This window comes from Phocoena sinus, chromosome 1 (assembly GCF_008692025.1).
Source record: "Phocoena sinus isolate mPhoSin1 chromosome 1, mPhoSin1.pri, whole genome shotgun sequence".
Taxonomy (NCBI): Eukaryota; Metazoa; Chordata; class Mammalia; order Artiodactyla; family Phocoenidae; genus Phocoena; species Phocoena sinus.
In genome coordinates, this window is record NC_045763.1 from 104,788,928 (window position 1) to 104,807,948 (window position 19,021).

Consider the following 19,021-nt stretch of genomic DNA (forward strand, 5'->3'; position numbering starts at 1 on the left):
AGTAGTCGGTACCTTGGGAGGTAAATTGGACGGCCGAAGCAGGCAGCCCACCCAGTAGGCCCAGAAGCTGCTTTGGGGAAAATTTTAAATGCGCAGAAACAATTGAGTCGAAACTCTGACTTAAGGTGCCGTGAGCCAGTGAGACTGCTGTGAAGGTGAGTATGATGGGGGGAAGTGGAACCTGGGAGGTGCAAGGAACCTGGGGTGTGTGTCTCTGGGGCAGGAGCCCCAAGGGCAGGTGTTCATTTAAAATTAAAAGAAAAAAAGAACGGAAAGCCACACTGAGCCCTTCCCACTGAAGCTGTCATTCTTCTCTGCTATTTCAGCTCCCCTTGCCTTGGAAAAAGTTGCATGTGAACCAATACTATTTCCATGGTAAGCCATTATTGTTCCCCTATTTTCCAACCACATATGAGCTAATTAGTGCTCTAGAAATCTATATAGCAGCAGACAGACTGCATTAACGAATTACCAAGAAATAAACTGGGATAGAGGTACCTATCTCTTAAGGACAATTCTCATTGTATCAGAGGTCCATGAGGGTGATAAAACAATAGCTAATTCTTATTGGTCACGTTCTGTGTGCCAGTGCTATGCATACAGAGTCTCGTTCATTCCTTACAACAATGCTATGAGGTAAGTACCACTATCTTTACCTTTTGACATGTGGGGAGACTGAGGCTTAGCTTAAGTAAATGACCAAGCTCTCACAGCTAGAAAATGGGAGAGCTGGGTCTTAAACCCAGCTCCAACTTGTGAGCCTGTGCTCCTAAGAGCCACACTTCTAGAAAAAAGTGCCATATGGCAGGAGGCTACAAGTTTGGAAGGCTCCCTTGGCCTCACCCCTGCATATCTTCTCTCGCTCCATTTCTGAACACAAGGCCTTCCTTGATCTGCTACGCCATTGTGTAGAGCACTCATCCCAGAAGACGTCAGCTGCTCTTTGTTTTATTCAAACATTAATGGTTTCTCTGTTGTCCAGTTTCAGCCTCCTTCTCAAATACTTAGAAGCTGAGAGACACCACATTCCTTATAGATCATCAGCTTACCTCCACTTGTGTAACTGGTAAATGATTAACGCTCTGAAAATCAGATTAAGTTAGCAAACGTGGGATTCATCTGAATAAATTCTACTCTTAAATATTACAAGCAGAATATTTGAGTAAATCAGGTAAATAGTTGAATAAATCAAACATATTACTTTGTTCATAAACTAATAAAGTAACTAGGTTTATAAAGGAATGCTGAAATTGAAGACATTTATTTCAGCCTATCCAAAAAGTTTCTCTTTCTCTCTCTCTTTTATTCCCCATAAAAGGAGAAAAGGAATTATTTTAAATACTATACGAAGCACTGGGCCTCAAGGGAAAATTATGTAACTGTTTTCTAGATATTGATTAGTATAGGTTTTAGGTTTCTGAGAAGTTTAGATTGCCATGTACTCAAGTTCTTTTTTTCCCTGAAGAATCCAGGACGTAGAGTATGTTTCCCTAACTCTAAGTGCCTCTCCTTCATCTCTTTATATTGGGAAAAGCAAGGCGAGCGTGGGTCCAGGGAACCCAGACCATGAGCATCAAGAGTGGGGAAGAAATTGGCAAAGAGGAGGCGCTATTCCTTGCAGCTTGAGGAGCGTGTGTGGAAGAGGGCGCCTCCTTTCTGGGCAGGCCTGCTCTGTCCACACTGCGGCGGTCAGCATGGCTTTGTGTTCGGGAAAGGGATTTTAGGAGACTGCGTATGAGAGACTTGGGTGCTCTCAAGGGTCAGGTTGAGGCATCCTTTCTTCTTTCAAGCTGCCACTAGGGGTCCTGACACAGGGTTGTGGGGTCCTCCAAAGCACAGGCCCCAGGATTACATCATACGTGGACCCCAATGCCACAAAACCAGGGAGACATGACCAGCAAATAGATTTCATCTCGTGCACCAACTTCTTTTGAATGATTCTTGGTGGTGGCCTAGGATATTGTGTTGGAAAAGATTGCAAGGCTGCCTCGGGGCTCAGCGAGAGAGAGGGCCACCACTGATGAGAGATTTCTAAGTGAGCATTTCCAAGTGAGCCCTATCCCTGGGTTAGCAGCAACACATGAAAGGGGGCTTTCACTGACCGATCACTACGAACTACCTGAGTCTCAGGCTAATTTAATGGCAAAGTAGGGCAGTGTTAGCTGACACTCCAATGTCAGCGAACAGTCCAATGGCAGCGTTAGCTGACACTCCTCCGTGTGCATTTTGGGCCCTAGGCTTTAAGAAGAACACTGATGAACATGTATATTTAGGACAGTGTTTCTCAAGCTCAGCCCTATCGACTATTTGGGCCAGATAATTCTTGGTTGTCGGTCTGTCCTGTGCATTATAGGATGCTTAGCAGCATCCCTGGCCTCTAGTTAGGGTACCAGTAGCACCCCTGCCCCACCTGTGACAACCTAAAATGTCTCCAGATGTGTTACCCCAGTTGAGAATTGTTGATCTAGGAGTAACAGGACCAGGGCGGTGATGTGATTAGAAGACGAGTCTTTTGAAGAATAGTTAGGGAAACCGGGGTAGTTTAATGTCGACAGGACTAACTGTAGTGATGATCATTCCAAAACTTGAAAGGTGCTATACGGGCCTATTCTCCACCACTCTGGAAGCAACGAAGCCAGTAGGTGAAAGTTGTAGGAGGTTAGGTTTAGATTCGGCATACAGAGAAACCTTCCAACAGAGCTTTCTGGCGCTGGCCTGAGACTGCAGTTTCCCATCACTGTGTGACGTACAAGCAGGGGCTGAGTAGCCACTTAGGGAGAGAAGTGGGAAAGGAAGAGTTTCTGGTACCAAACAAGGGTTGAAACAATTCTGAAAGTCCCTTTCAAATACAGTATTATAGTTAAATGATTCTGTAATTTGATATTCCCTGGGATTTGCTCTGGCCTTGCCGTTGCCACAGTTACGTATTCTGTATACCCCTCCTAAAACCTTTGTTAACAATGATAGGTGATACTTACTGAGTGCCTGACCTCATTTATCTCATTTAATCCCCACAACAACCCTATGAGGTAGGTCCTATTATCTTTGTTTTACAGGTGGGGAAACCGAGGCCTAGTATTAAGGAACTCATCCAAGGGCTCATCCCCGGGGAATTAGACTCCACTGTCCATGGCCTTCATTATTATACTCTATTTTATATAAATCCAAAGTTTTGAAACTCCCAGGAGTCAAATCCGTGTCCAGGCTCATGTTTTGTATAGTTGTAACCTATGGAAGGACAACATGGCCAGGTTTACATAGATTGAAGGAGTCCCTCTCGCCCAGGAGCTATCTTTTGTCTGAAACTCTGAAAGGAAAACAGGAAGGGGGAATGTCAGGTGGAAAAATACAGAATGTTCATAACTAGACATCTTTCCCTAAACAATGTTGGAGTTTGCAGCGAAGCCATTCTATTTTATTCTTAAGCTGGCTCTATTTATAACCGTCCCCCTGATTGCCCGCGAAGCCCACATTAGCATTTCATCAGGTGGGTGCACAAGCAGAGCGAGACAAAAGTCAATACAAGGTTGATTACTAGTCCTTTTCCTAATCATACCTGTATTCTCCGTTCCTCCTTATTCTCACCGCAGAGAAAAAAAACATTTCCAGAAGATTCCTTCAGCAGCATAACCGATCCCATTGTGTTTAATAACAAACACACTTCAGCCCTTCTATGAACCTCCATGGCAGCAGGGAGCTTGAATCACTGAGAATGCTGCCATTCGTCCTATACCAGTGTCCAAATTAAACACTTCCACCTCCACAGGATTCTTGTAAGGGCCCAAAGAAACAAACCATGCTTTGTAATGTGTAAATATTAGCTATTATATTCAAATTATAAAGGTTAATTTGAATTTTTTACCCCTTCTTGGTACCCCCTAATTTAAACGACTTCTCATTGCTGTCAAGTTCAAACTGAGCCTAGAATTGAAGACCATCCTAAAAGGCCATGCTGTCTGTCTAACCCTTCTCCCCATCTGGAGCCCTGTGTTCCATCGGGCTGATCTCCCCGTTGCCCTCTGCCTAGCACATCCTTCCACCTCCTTTCTGGTTATCAAGAGCGGGTCCCGTTCAAAGCCCAGCTCAGCTCTGTCTGTCCTCTGGCGTCTCTCCTGAAGGCGCAGCCCAGAGCATGCTCTCCTTTCTCTTTCCTTAACAGAGTTTAGAGAGTGGGGCGGGAAGGTGAACCCCAGAACCCGTGAGAGAGGAGGAGGGCCAGGCACTGGCGTCAGCATGGGAGGCGGAGGCAGGGGCTGGATCTGCAGCGGTCTGATGGGGAAGCACCGCGCAGGCTCCCTCCGCTAACCCTTCCTCCCCTCAGTCACTGTGGTCGGGGCCTCGGGCAGACGGCGGGCCCGCAGAGCGTGAAAGAGCTAAGGACTGGGCCACCTGTGCAGCTCCCTAAAGCCACATTTGACTGTCTGGCTTTTTATTCCTTGACCTGCCTTCAGGATCACGCGCTGTCACTGAAGAGATTCAGAGCACTGCCTGGGCTGTCCCTTCCCAGAATGCCTAGCCCTGCCATCAGTTTACTGTTTATTCATTAATAAAGCTGGAAACAAGTACATCGGGTACCTGCCGAGCACTTCTCTACCCAAGCACACGTACCTGTCTTAGGCAGTCTGATGCCTCGGCGTCCTGAAATGGGACCCAAGGACATACTTGTACACTCCAAGTCTTCTATCACTCACGCTCTTTATTTCAGTAACACTAAAAAATATCCCCAGAGAAAAGCGGACCACTGTATCCTGGAAACCAGTAGGGATACGGTGTGTAGTCTTCCAAAAGTCCTACCAGGAATTCTACTGCAAATCCTCACCTGCTAGGACTCACATTCTCGTGTTTTAGCCATGGGCACAGTTCTGCAGGTGTGGCCATGGAAAGTTTTTGAGGACAGAGGTGTGGCAATCAGGCTGCCGGGCCCATTCTTTGAGGGCCTGGCCTGTCTGAGCTGCACTCATCAGCTGCCCTGGGGCTGCCCTGTGTGCCATGACAAGCCTTGGTTTCCCACACCAAGGACTGTTCTGAAACCCAGGGCAGGGGAAACACTCCCTGTCCTAGGATCTCCAGCTGTCCTCAAGTTGAACTCCTTTGTGGACCTATTACAGACGCAAAGTTTCCCTGGCCTTCCTGGAATCTGCGCCCTGCTTCTGCCCTGGAGCTGGGCTTGAACCCAGGCCTTCTGGTAATGATTTCAGATTCTGCTCTCTGTCTTTCCCCCTCTGGTCCAGCCTGAATTCTGGGACCCTGGTCTCAGCTTTCTCCTGTAGATTCATGGTTCCTGCATTCCCCTGATACTATTACATGCAATAAGGTCCTACTGTGTTTTCCTGTACCGACCCCCGACTCCTGTCCCAGACCCTTGTGGGCCACCCTAACCCACTGTGGTCCAGGGCCAGGCATTGACCCAGAGACTGGTTACAGGGCTACAATGAAACACAAGATTTCTTTTTACCTTCTGATTAAGACTTCTACATATTCAGATACCATATTCTAGTAACAGCTTAAGATTTAAATCTCAAGTATTGATTTAAGCATTAAAAAATGAAGAAAGCATATGAATTCTGAAAGGTTAAAAAGTCTGAACACAAATAAAAGCTCAAGGAGAGTCTACATAAATTTGTGGATACTTTATCCCATTTCTTGCCCCCTACTTCCATGTTCCATTTGTTCTAAACTATCTTGGGCTCCTAAATAGGCCAGGCTGTTTCTTGTCTCTATGCTTTGTTCATGTTGTTTTTCCAGTTCTTGGAACATGGTAGGAACTTAATGTTTGTTGAATAAATTCTCCACTTTAGAGAATGCTTCCCCTCAGAGTGTCTAGCACATAGTACTTAAAACTTGAAGTAATGATTAAATTAAATATCAATACTGTGTTACTAAGGGAAACTAACACATTCTTAATTTTTGAGCAGCCAATTATGGGAGAAATTATCATTTATCTTCTTCTCTAAAGGGAAATATTGGGAGTTTTGGAGTGACATGTACACACTGCTATATTTAAAATAGATAACCAACAAAAACCTACTGTATAGCAAGGGAACTCTGCTCAATATTCTATAATAACCTAAATGGGAAAAGAATTTGAAGAAGAATAGATCCCAGTATATGTATAACTGAATCACCCTGCTGTACACCTGAAACGGACACAACATTGTTAATCAGCTATACTCCAATATAAAATAAAAGTTTTTAAAAAAAGAGTAAAAACAAGAAAAGTATAACTATTGACACAAAGATTTAAAAAAATTTTTAAAATAAAGGAAAATAATCTTTTAAAAATTGTAGTATGTGAAATCTTGCCAGTGCTATGAATTATAACAAAATGCCTTGGAGAGTAGGACATAGGAGAAGACCTGGTTGGCTGGGGTCACGAAGGGAACCTGGAAAATAAATTAATTGATAACAGCTATGCTTGATTACTTGTTAAACTTGTGTCCTTTCAGTCATTCCTCTCCACAAATGACTTACAAAATAGAGGCGTACCTCTAAAAGAAAACTTTACAGGGAATGAAAATTTAAATTTCCAGCAATAGTGAATATAAATATCTTTTAAAAAGTCTAACTTTATAAATGCTGAATAAAACAAAACAAAGCAAAACCAGACACATAATTTTGAACACTTGGTTTTGCTGGCAAGAAAAAGAAATGTGCAAAGGCTAAAAATGAAGGAGACACATGAATCCAGACAAGAGAGTGCTGAACAGTGGCTATCTATACTTCCCAGTGACCAAAAGCTTCTGTCTTTAGAGCCATGCAGAACACAGAGACAAAGCTAAGGGGCCACATAAGCTAGGGGCTCTAACTGGAGACTCACATAAGCTAGGATCCCTACTTCCCCAAAGGACAATAACCTCACTTGGTCTTGGTTCTGAGTGAAGAGAAAAAAATACTCCCCTGCAAGTGTGTATGTACCAGCCAGTCATCATGCAGGTTTGAGGCCCGAATTCACAACACATCCAGCCCCAAAGAATCCTAAACCAAGAATTAAGTTTAAAGCATTCCTAGTTGGTAAAGTCCCAAAGCTTAATAGAAGAAAAAGGAAATATTCTCTGAAGAAATGTACTCTTCACCAGATGAATGGATAAAGAAGATGTGGTATATATACCCAATAAAATAAGAATGAAATAATGTCCATAAGTAAGAATGAAATAATGCCACTTGCAGCAACATGGATGGATGTAGAGATTATCATACTAAGTGAAGTAAGTCAGGAAGGGAAAGACAAATATCATATGATGTCGCTTATATGTGGAATCCAAAACATAAGAATGAACTTATTTACAAAACAGAAATAGACTCAGATATAGAAAACAAACTTATGGTTACCAGAGGGGAAAGCAGGGGGAGGGATAAATTAGGAGTTTGGGATTAAAATATACACACTACCATATATGGAGTAGATAACCAACAACGACCTACTATATAGCACAGGGAAATCTACATAATATCCTGCAATAACCTATAATGGAAAAGAATCTAAAAAAGAATATCCATATATATGTGTGTGTGTGTGTATACAGTTTTATATATACAACTGAATAACGTTGCTGTACACCCAAAACTAACACAACATTTTAAATCAACTATATTTCAATAAAAATTTTAGAACATAAAAGATAAAAATGATTTTCCCACCTCAAAAAAAAAAAAAGAAAAAAAATGTACTCTCAACCCAGGGCTCAATAAATTTCAGCAAATGAAATCCCCCAAAATATAAGCTCATGATAATACAAAAAAAACCCCACTAAGTACACAGAGAAACAACTACCATGAATAAAAGCTGATAGAAACAAGCAGATTTTTTTTTTTTTTTTTTTTTTTTTTTGCAGTATGCAGGCCTCTCACTGTTGTGGCCTCTTCCGTTGTGGAGCACAGGCTCCGGACGTGCAGGCTCAGCAGCCATGGCTCATGGGCCCTGCTGCTCCGCGGCATGTGGGATCTTCCCAGACGGGGGCACGAACCCATGTCCCCTGCATCGGCAGGCGGACTCTCAACCACTGTGCCACCAGGGAAGCCCAAACAAGCAGATTTGGCACGAAAAGACTTTCAATATTGAAACCACTAGATATAGAGCATAAACTAAGATTTTCAAATTTGTTAAAATAAATGAAAGAGGGAATGGAAAGCCTGAGTAAGGAACAAGAGACTAAAAAAACTGATCAGAAAAATTTGAAAAAGAACTAGACAGAATATCTAGAAATGAAAAATAAATAATTGATTTTTAAAACTTGCTGGACAGGTTAAGTAATAGATTGGGTACAACGGGAAGGGAGAATTAGTCAATCAGAAATAAGAGTTGAAGAATTACACATGGTATAGTATAGAGAAACAGGTTAAAAATATAAAAGAGGGGGAGGAGGGGGATCAATATGGCAAAGTAGGAGAAGCTCACCTGCCCCCACAAACATGTCAAAAACACTCTACATGTGGAAAAATTCTCACAGAAAACCAACTGGAAACTGGCAGATTTCCTATACAACCAAAGCTGCACATAAGATCCTCATGTAACTAGATAGGACAGGAGGAAAAAAAAGGCAAAATAGACTTTAAAATGAAGTCCATAAAGAAAGACAATGATGGACATTATATAATGTTAAGAGATCAATACAAGAAGAGGATATTACATTTATTAAGATATATGCACCCAAGAGAGGAGCACCTAAACCCATAAAACAAATACTAACAGACATAAAGGGAGATATTGACAGGAATACAATAATTGTAGGAGATTTTAACACCTCACTCACATCAATGGACAGATAATCCAGACAGAAAATCAATAAGGCACAGAGTTTCTAAATGACAAACAAACCAGTTCAACTTAATTGATAACTACAGGACATTACATCCAAAAACAAAACCCAGAATACACATTCTTTTCAAGTGCACATGGAACATTCTCTAGGATAGACCACATTCTAGGTCACAAAACAAGGCTCAACAAATTTAAGAGGATAGAAATTATTTCAAGCAACTTTTCTGATCTGAAATTAGATATTAACCACAGGAAAAAAAAAAACAGGAAAAGAATGAATACTTGGAGACTGAACAACATGCTACTAAAAAACCAGTGGTTAGGGCTTCCCAGGTGGCACACTGGATAAGAATCTGTCTGCCCGTGCAGGGGACATGGGTTCGATCCCTGGTCGGGGAGGATCCTACATGCCGTGGGGCAACTGGGCCCATGCGCCACAACTACTGAGCCTGCATGCCTAGAGCTGGGCCCATGCACCACAACTACTGAGCCTACATGCCTAGAGCCCATGCTCTGCAACAAGAGAAGCCACTGCAATGAGAAGCCCGTTCACCACAATGAAGAGTAGCCCCCACTTGCCGCAACTAGAGAAAGCCCGTGTGCAGCAACGAAGACCCGACACAGCCAAAAATTTTTAAAAACTTACCAAACAAACAGTGGCTCAATGATGAAATCAAAGAAGTCAGAAAATAACACAAGACAAAGGACAGTGAAAACACCATGTAACAAAGCATATGGGATGCAGCAAAAGCAGTTCTAAGAAGGAAGTTCATAGTGATATACAAGCCTTCCTCAAGAAACAAGAAAAATCTCAATCTAACCTACCACCTAAAAAAATTAGAAAAAGAAGAACAATCAAAATCCAAAGTTATCAGGAGGAAGGAAATAATGATCAGAGAGGAAATAAATAAAATAGAGATTAAAAAAAACAATAGAAAAGATCAATAAAACCAAGAGATTTTTTTTTTAAGATAAACAAAATCAACAAATCTCTAGCCAGGCTCACCAAGAAGAAAAGAGAGAAGACCCAAACAAACAAAATAATAAATGAAAGACAAGAAATAAAAACTGATACTGCAGAAATATAAAAAATAGTAAGAGAATATTATGAACAGTTGTATGCCAACAAATTAGACAACTTAGAAGAAATGGACAAGTTTCTAGAAACATACAGCCTGCCGAAACTGAGGCAAGAAGAAACAGATAATTTGAACAGATTGATCACTAGAAGTGAAATAGAATCTGTATTAAAAAAAAAGGAAAAAGAAAAACTCCCTACAAAAAAAAGTCCAGGACTGGATGGCTTCACTGGGGAATTCTACCAAACATACAAAGAAGAACTTATACTTATTCTTCTCAAACTCCTCCAAAATACTGAAGAGGAGGGAACACTCCCAAGTTCATTCTATGAAGCCACCATCACCCTGATACCAAAATCAGATAAAGACCCTACAAAAAATAAATAAATAAAATAAAATTACAGGCCAATATCTTTGATGAATACAGATGCAACAATTCTCAGCAAAATATTAGCAGACTGAATCCAACAAGACATAAATAGAATCATACACCATGATCAAGCTGGATTCATCCCAGGGTCACAAGGATGGTTCAACTATGGAAATCAATCAATGTGATATACCACATTAACAAAAGGAAAGACCAAAACCATATGATCATCTGAATAGATGCAGAAAAAGCATCTGACAAAATTTAACATTCATTCAAGACAAAAACTCTCACCAAAGTGGGTACAGAGAGAACATATCTCAACATAATAAAAGCCATTTACATCTGTTTGTGTCATCTTTGATTTCTTTCATCAGTGTTTTATACTTTTCTGAGTACAGGTCTTTTAACTCCTTAGGCAGGCTTATTCCTAGGTATTTTATTTATTTTGTTGCAGTGGTGAATGAGATAGTTTCCTTAATTTCTCTTTCTGATTTTTCATTGTCAGTGTATAAGAATGCAAGAGATTTCTGTGCATTAATTTTATATCTTGCAACTTTACCAAATTCATTGATTAGCTCTAGTAGTTTTCTGGTGGCATCTTTAGGATTTTCTATGTATAATATCATGTCATCTGCAAACAGTGACAGTTTTACTTCTTCTTTTCCAATTTATATTCCTTTTATTTCTTTCTCTTCTCTGATTGCTGTGGCTAGGACTTCCAGAACTAACAGGACAGCTACATGTAAAAGAATGAAATTAGAACACTCCCTAACACCATACACAAAAATAAACTCGAAATGGATTAAAGACCTAAATATAAGACTGGACACTATAAAACTCTTAGAGGACAACATAGGAAGAACACTCTTTGACATGAATCACAGCAAGATCTTTTTTGACTCACCTTTTGAGTAATGGAAATAAAAACAAAAATAAACAAATGGGACCTAATGAAACTTAAAAGCTTCTGCACAGCAAAGGAAACTATAAACTAGACGAAAAGACAACCCTAAGAATGGGAGAAAATTATTGTAAACGAATCAATGGACAAAGAATTAACCTCCAGAATATACAAACAGCTCAGGCAGCTCAATATCAAGAAAACAAACAACCCAATCAAAAAATGGGCAGAAGACCTAAATAGACATTTCTCCAAAGAAGACATACAGATGGTCAACAAACACATGAAAAAATGCTCAACATCACTAATTATTAGAGAAATGCAAATCAAAACTACAATGAGGTATCACCTCACACTGGTCAGAATGGCCATCATCAAAAAATCTACAAACAGTAAATGCTGGAGAGGGTGTGTAGAAAAGGGAAACCTCTTACACTGTTGGTGGGAATGTAAATTAATACAGCCACTATGGAGAACAGTATGGAGGTTCCTTAAAAAAATAAAAATAGAATTATCATATGAGCCAGCAATCCCCCTTCTGGGCATCTATGCAGAGAAAACCAAACTCAAAAAACACATGACCCTAATGTTCATTGCAGCACTATTTACCATAGCCAGGTCATGGAAGCAATCTAAATGCCCATGGACAGATGAATGGATAAAGAAGATGTGGTACATATATACAATGGAATATTACTTAGTCATAAAAAGGAATGAAATTGGGTCATTTGTAGAGATGTGGATGGACCTAGAGACTGTCATACAGAGTGAAGTAAGTTAGTTAGAAAGAGAAAAACAAATATCGTATATTAATGCATATATGTGGAATCTAGAAAAATGGTACAGATGAACCAGTTTGCAAGGCAGAAATAGAGACACAGACGTAGAGAACAAACGTATGGACACCAAGGAGGGAAGGGAGGGTGGGATGAATTGGGAGATTGGGATTGACATATATACACTAACTAATACGTATAAAATAGGTAACTAATGAGAAACTGCTGTAGAGCACAGGGAACTCCACTTCGCTGTACAGTAGAAACTATCACAACATTGTAAAACAACTATACCCCAATTAAAAAAAAAAAGCCATTTACTACAAACCCACAGCCAACATAATACTCAACAGTGAAAAACTGACAACTTTCCTGCTAAAATCTGGAATAAGACAAGAGTGCCCACTCTCACTACTTCTATTCAACATAGTACTGGAAGTCCTAGCCACAGCAATCAGACAAGAAAAGAAATAAATGTCATCCAAATTGGAAGGGAAGAGGTAAACCTGTCACTATTTGCAGATGCCATGATACTCTATATAGAGAACCCTAAAGTATCCACACAAAAACTATTAGAACTAATAAACGAATTCAGCAAAGTAGCAGGATAGAAGATTAATATACAGAAATCTGTTGCATTTTTTACACTAATAATGAAATATCATAAAGAGAAAGTTAAAAACAATCCTGTTTAAAATGATATCCAAAAAAAACCCTAGGAATAAACTTAACCAAGGAGGTGAAAGACTTGTATGCTGAAAACTATAAAACATTCATAAAGGAAATTGAAGATGAGTCAAAGAAATGGAAAGGTATCCCACGCTGTTGGATTGGAAGAATTAATATTGTTAAAATGGCTATAATATCCAAAGCAATCTACAGACTTAATGTAATCCCTACCAAAATACCCATGAGATTTTTCACAGACCTAGAACAAATAATCCTAAAATTTATATGGAACCGTAAAAGATCCAGAATTGCCAAAGCAATCCTGAGGAAAAAGAACAAAGCTGGAGGCATAACCGTCCCAGACTTCAGACAATACTACAAAGCTACAGTAATTGAAACAATGTGGTATTACCACAAAAAATGGCATATAGATCAATGGAACAGAATAGAGAGCCCAGAAATAAACCCACACACCTATGGATAATTAAACTATGACACAAGAGGCAAGAATATACAATGGAGAAAAGACATTCTCTTCACCAAGTGGTGTAGGGAAAGCTGGACAGCTACATGTAAATCAATGAAATTAGAACACTTCCTCACACCATCTACAAAAATAAGCGCAAAATGGCTTAAAGACCTAAATAAGATACGACACCATAAAATTCCTAGAAGACAATGTAGGCAAGACATTTTAGGACATAAATTGTAGAAATATTTTCTTAGATCAGTCTCCCAAGACAAAAGAAATAAAAGCAAAAATTAACAAGTGTGCCCTAATCAAGAGCTTTTACACAGCAAAGGAAATCGTAAACAAAATGAAGACAACCTAGGAGAAAATATTTGCAAATGATGCATCCAACAAGGGGTTAATATCCAAAATATACGAACAGCCCATACAACTCAATATCGAAAAAAGAAACAACCCAATCATAAAATGGGCAGAAGACCTAAATAGACATTTCTCCAAAGAAAGCATACAGATGGCTAACAGGCACATGAAAAGATGCTCAACATTGCTAATTATTAGAGAAATGTAAATCAAAACCACAATGAGGTATCACCTCAGACTGGTCAAAATGGCTATCATCAAGAAGTCTACAAGTAATAAATGCTAGAGAGGGTGTGGAGAAAAGGGAACCCTCCTACACTGTTGGTGGGAATGTAAATTGGTAGAGCCACTATGGAAAACGGTATGGAGATTCCTTAAAAAACTAAAAATAGAGCTACCGTAGGAGCCAGCAATCCCACTCCTGGGTATATATCCAGAAAAGGTGAAAACTCTAATTGGAAAAGATACATACATCCCAGTGTTCATAGCAGCACTATTTACAATTACCAAGATATGGAAACAACACAACACAAGTGCTCATCAACAGATGGTCAGCTTGAAAAGATGTGATATACAATAAAATATTATTCAGCCATAAAAAAGAATGAAATAGTGCCATTTGCAGCAAAATCGATGGACCTAGAGAATATTATACTTAGTGAAGTAAATCAGACAAATATTATATGATATCACTTATATCTGGAATCTAAAAAGTAATACAAATGAACTATATACAAAACAGAAATAGAGTCACAGACATAGGAAACAAACTTATGGTTACCAAAGGGGAAATGGAGGGCAGAGAGATAAATTAGGAGTTTGGGATTAATAGACAGAAAGTACTATACATAAAATACATAAGCAACAAGGATTTACCGTATAGCACGGGGAACTGTATTCCATATCTTTCACCTATAATGGAAAATAATCTGAAAAAAATATATATAACTGAATCACTTTGCTGTACACCAGGAACTAACACAACATGGTAAATCAACTAGACTCGAATGAAAAAAAAAGTTTTCACCACAAGAACAATAATTCTATAACTATGTATTGTGATGGATGTTAATTAGACTTGTTGTGGAAATAATTTCTCAATACATACAAATATCAGATATTTATGTTGTATACCTGAAACTAATATAATATTGTATGTCAATTATACCTCAATAAAAATTTAAAAAATATATATAAAAGAGAGGATAAGCCAAATGAAAACAAAATTTTAATATATATCATACCAGAGGTCCAAAAAGAGAGAATAGAGAATGAGAGAGAGGCAATACCTGAAGAGAAAAAGTATTTTTTTAGTATTCATGAAAGATCCCAATCTTCAGATTCAGGAAGCTCAATGCAGCTCAAGTAGTGTAAATCAAAAGAAAGCTACCAGACATTTCATAGTGAAACTCTAAAAGAACAAAGACCCAAAAGATCTTACAGGCAGTAAGAGAGAAAAGACAGATTACCTAAAAAGGAATGAAAATTAGACAAATAGCTTATATTCCAAAGTAACGAAAGAAGCCAGAAAAATGATGGAATTATATTTTCAAAGTGCAAAGAGAGAAGGAAATTTGAGATATGAAGTATATCTGTAGTGCCCATTAGGTATTATGGATACTGATATGATATGCAGAGCATATGGTACCTATGATTAAGGCTTCATGCCCGATAGAGAGACTACTAGATTATGCTATAAACACATAAAAGTAAGATTTATACCTTCACCATAGGGGTGAAATCAGCATTCATGGTCATCCAGAGAATTTGTTTCAAGCATATTGAGCAACTTGGAGAAACGAGTCACAGACAGAGCTTTGCTTTCCGGGGATCAAAGCTATCAAGAACTTCAGGAGATGAACCAAAGAAAGCTGTACTGGGTCAGCGTAGGGTAACTAGAAGCCCAGGCAGCAGCGGGCTATTCACAGGGCTGATAAGCTTGTCCTGTGGCATCTCTCCCACTGCTGACCAACACACTCACAAATGGGGGCCAGAGATCAGAGTTAAGTTTCAACGAACTCATCTAGAAATTTACAATCAGGAAAACTAGATGGAAGTGTTTTTTAACTTGTGTATGCATTCTCTGGTTTTATAGTTTAGTGCCCTTTACACTTTGAATTACATGCTGGTTGGTGGGGGCATAGGTGGGCACCACTAACAATTTTTTTTAATGCTTAGGGCATTATTTCTGAGCTCGAGGTAAGAAATATTTGAGGGCTAGGGAGGGAACTACCTTTCTCGATTGGTGCCTTTCTCCATGATGTATATAGGATAGTGCCTGTCACGTAGCAAATGCACTAGAAACGTTAGTTTCCCTTCCTGCTCTCAAGAGGTTAAGGCCCACGTCAAGAACCAGGGTGACTGTGGTACAAAGTATGTATTTCAAGACCAGAGGGGTGGAGGGTGGTCTTAGGGAACGAAGACCAGAGACACTTGGGGCAGATTCTGTTAGGGACTGAGGGTCCTGCTAGGCCTGGGAGGAATGCCTCCCCAGTTTTCCTTTGGTCTAGAAACTAATTAGCTTTGCCTCTTGCTAACCCAGACAGAGATGAGAAAAGAAACCAATGCTGGTGCCCTCAAAGTTGCCACATTATCCAGTCACGTTAAATGTTGACTTAGATTTCAGAAGTTAGGATAAGAAACTAGCTTTGTTTGTGTCATATTTACAATGTTTCTTAGTTTCCTCCCCCTTTCTAGGCATATCTTACTCAAAACAATGACAGAAACAATTTTTCACATTTTAGTCAAATACAACAGTTCCGGTGGCCACCGAGCTGAGAATCCCAGGAAGGAGCCAGGACCGAAAGGGGCATTTCTTGGACGAAATGCTGCTTCTTGCTCTGAAATGGTGTCTGGTTATGGGAGCAATCTTTCCAAAAATGGGAACTGTGGTTTGACAATGGTTGTGTGTGTTACTTCCAGGTGAACGAGGTCTGAAAGACATAGTGTGGATTCATAATTATTTGAATTTCTGGGATAATTCAATGGCTCGGAGGGACACTAGGCAAAACAACGGAGATTACAACAGTCCTGTTGGTCCTGAGACACACAGCCTTGGTTTGATCCTCTCAGTGTGTAAAGTGGTTTGTATCTGTTTGGACAGCCAGATGGGACATCTCTAGGGTTCTGGGGCTCAGTGGCATAAACTCCATTTGAGGACCGAACAAAATACAGCTCCCTTCTTCCCTGCCTTAACAGCATTAGAGGAGCAGCTCATTGATAGATTTTTCTGCAAGCTACACAGACTCCTTATTCTTTTGTGTGTGGCCTTCCTCCAGGTAATGTTTGAGGGAAAATAGTGGTGATGTGCATCAGAAGCTGTCTCCTTGCCCTCACGGTCCCCTGCACATTTCTCTGTCCGACAGCTTGTCACATTGTATTGAAATGATCTGTTTATACATCTGTGTCTTCTTTAATCTCCTCTCAATTTCTCAAGAACAGGAACTGTACCTTTATGTTTTTGTGTAATAATAGGATGTTAAATTTAAAGCTTCAGTGGACATTTGAGATACAATAGATGCTGCACACAAAAGTGAGACACCACGTCACTCTGTAGAGTTTAAAAAGGGAATCTTTGACAGGCAGTTCCATGATTCTTAGCCACCTCAATCAGATGAAGGGCTATAAAAAGGAATCAAAGTAGAGAGAGATTTGTGATGCTATTTCTTAGGAGAAAAAAATTTTTTTCTCTGCTATGAGGACATACTCCTCTCCCTCCTTGACACACAAATACAAAGCACAAAGTTGGGGTGTGGTGGGTACACCGTGGAGTACAGCCAAAGTCATACTTGTGAAATTTAATGTGGTCTAGAACAGGTCAATGAGAGAGAGAGAGAGACAGACAGACAGACAGACAATGGGAGAATATGCATTTGGAGGTCAGTACTCTTTTACAAGGCAAGGAATAGGTGAGTTTGTCCAACAGGCCAGATATCCTAGAGCCATGATGAGTTCCCACCAATAGGAATACCTGGGAGAGGGGACCTGAGCATTGAGAGTCATGTGTGAAGTGGACCTTTGGGGAACCAGGTGCTGAGGAGACATCAGGCAGCTGATGGAGAGGACAAGTTTTCATCAGAGGCTTCAGAAGTTTCAGCATGTATTTCCCTACTGGATGCACTTTAAAAGGTCAGAGGGAGATAAAAGTTGAACTGTGCTTTGATTATAACCTACCGGTCATGTTGGATCAATATATCAAGTCGCATATATTTCCCTAAGTGTCAGACATAGTGCCTGACTCATCCTGGGCATCTGATAAATGCCAAACTGAGCTAACTGATTTTAGCACACACTCTTCTATGAATCCAAATATGTCCATGAGGCAGCCCAAATGAATGGCAGCCCATATTTTTATTTCAGGGTTATGTCTACTTAAATTACACTTCAGGGAAGATTTCAAGGAAACACTTAAAATTAGCTACTAAATATACATTTAGAAACAAGCTCTTAACTATTATACATAAATATTGTCAAGCTCCAGAGACACGCTCCTATTGTAACCTATATAAAGCCCAAACATCTCATGGTTTGGTTTTTGACAATGTTACAGTCAAAGAAATATCAATCCAATAGAAACGTTTGACTGAAACCGATGGACATCTAGGAGAGCATCCGAAGGTATTTCATGGATAATGCACAGAAAAACTAAAAAAAAAAAAAAAAAAAAAAAAAAATCCTCTTTCCCAACTTCTGTTCTTATTAGAACAGAAAATTCCCTTCTCAAAAATTTCCCCAAACTCCCTCTGAAATCCACTCCCTGGCTCTTCTCCCTCCTGGCCTCAAATCTATTCTCAGCATTATCCTCTTCCCTTTCTCTTATACCCTTTTCAGACTTCTTGGCATGTTTTTTTTTTTTTAATTAATTAATTAATTAATTTTTGGCTGCATTGGGCCTTTGTTGCTGCGCACAGGCTTTCTCTAGTTGCAGTGAGTGGGGGCTACTCTTCGTTGCGGTGCGTGGACTTTTCACTGCAGTGGCTTTTCTTGTTGTGGAGCACAGGCTCTAGGCGCACGGGCTTCAGTAGTTGTGGGTCACGGGCCCCAGAGTGCAGGCTCAGTAGTTGTGGCACACGGGCTTAGTTGCTCCGCAGCATGTGGGATCTTCCCCAACCAGGGCTCAAACCCGTGTCCCCTGCATTGACAGGCAGATTCTTAACCACTGTGCCACCAGGGAAGTGCTCTCTACCTGGTTTACTCCATTGAATTCATACTTATGAGTGGGAGGGTGAGGAGACTTAGCAGAAAACACCAAGATTTTCCTGAGGAGTTGGGCAGAGAAAGAAGAGGCTGTGAACTTCATTTTCCTCTCCATAAAAGGGAGACTTGCCAAAGAACAGCTTTAGGAGTAAGAATACAGTAATAAACTATAATGGAAATGAATCTGAAATATGTATATGACTGAATCACTTTGCTGTATACTAGAAACTAACACATTGTAAATCAACTATACTTCAATAAACCAAAACAAACAAGAACAAAACCCCAAAACACCTGGTCTCTGTTTTACTACCTCTGAGGCTTTCTCCACCTCACAATAACTCATCTTCAGCTTGATAATGAAGTGAAACCTTATAAGAAATGTATTTCTTTGGTTTTGTTTGTGATTAAGATGTATAGTGTAATATTTTATCTCA

At 39.9% G+C, this 19,021-nt stretch overlaps 1 protein-coding gene across 1 annotated transcript in view; it reads right to left on the bottom strand.

Annotated features, from left to right (window-relative positions):
- The window catches only part of VTCN1 (V-set domain containing T cell activation inhibitor 1), a 49,790-nt gene that overhangs the window by 24,670 nt on the left and 6,099 nt on the right, over positions 1–19,021 (bottom strand).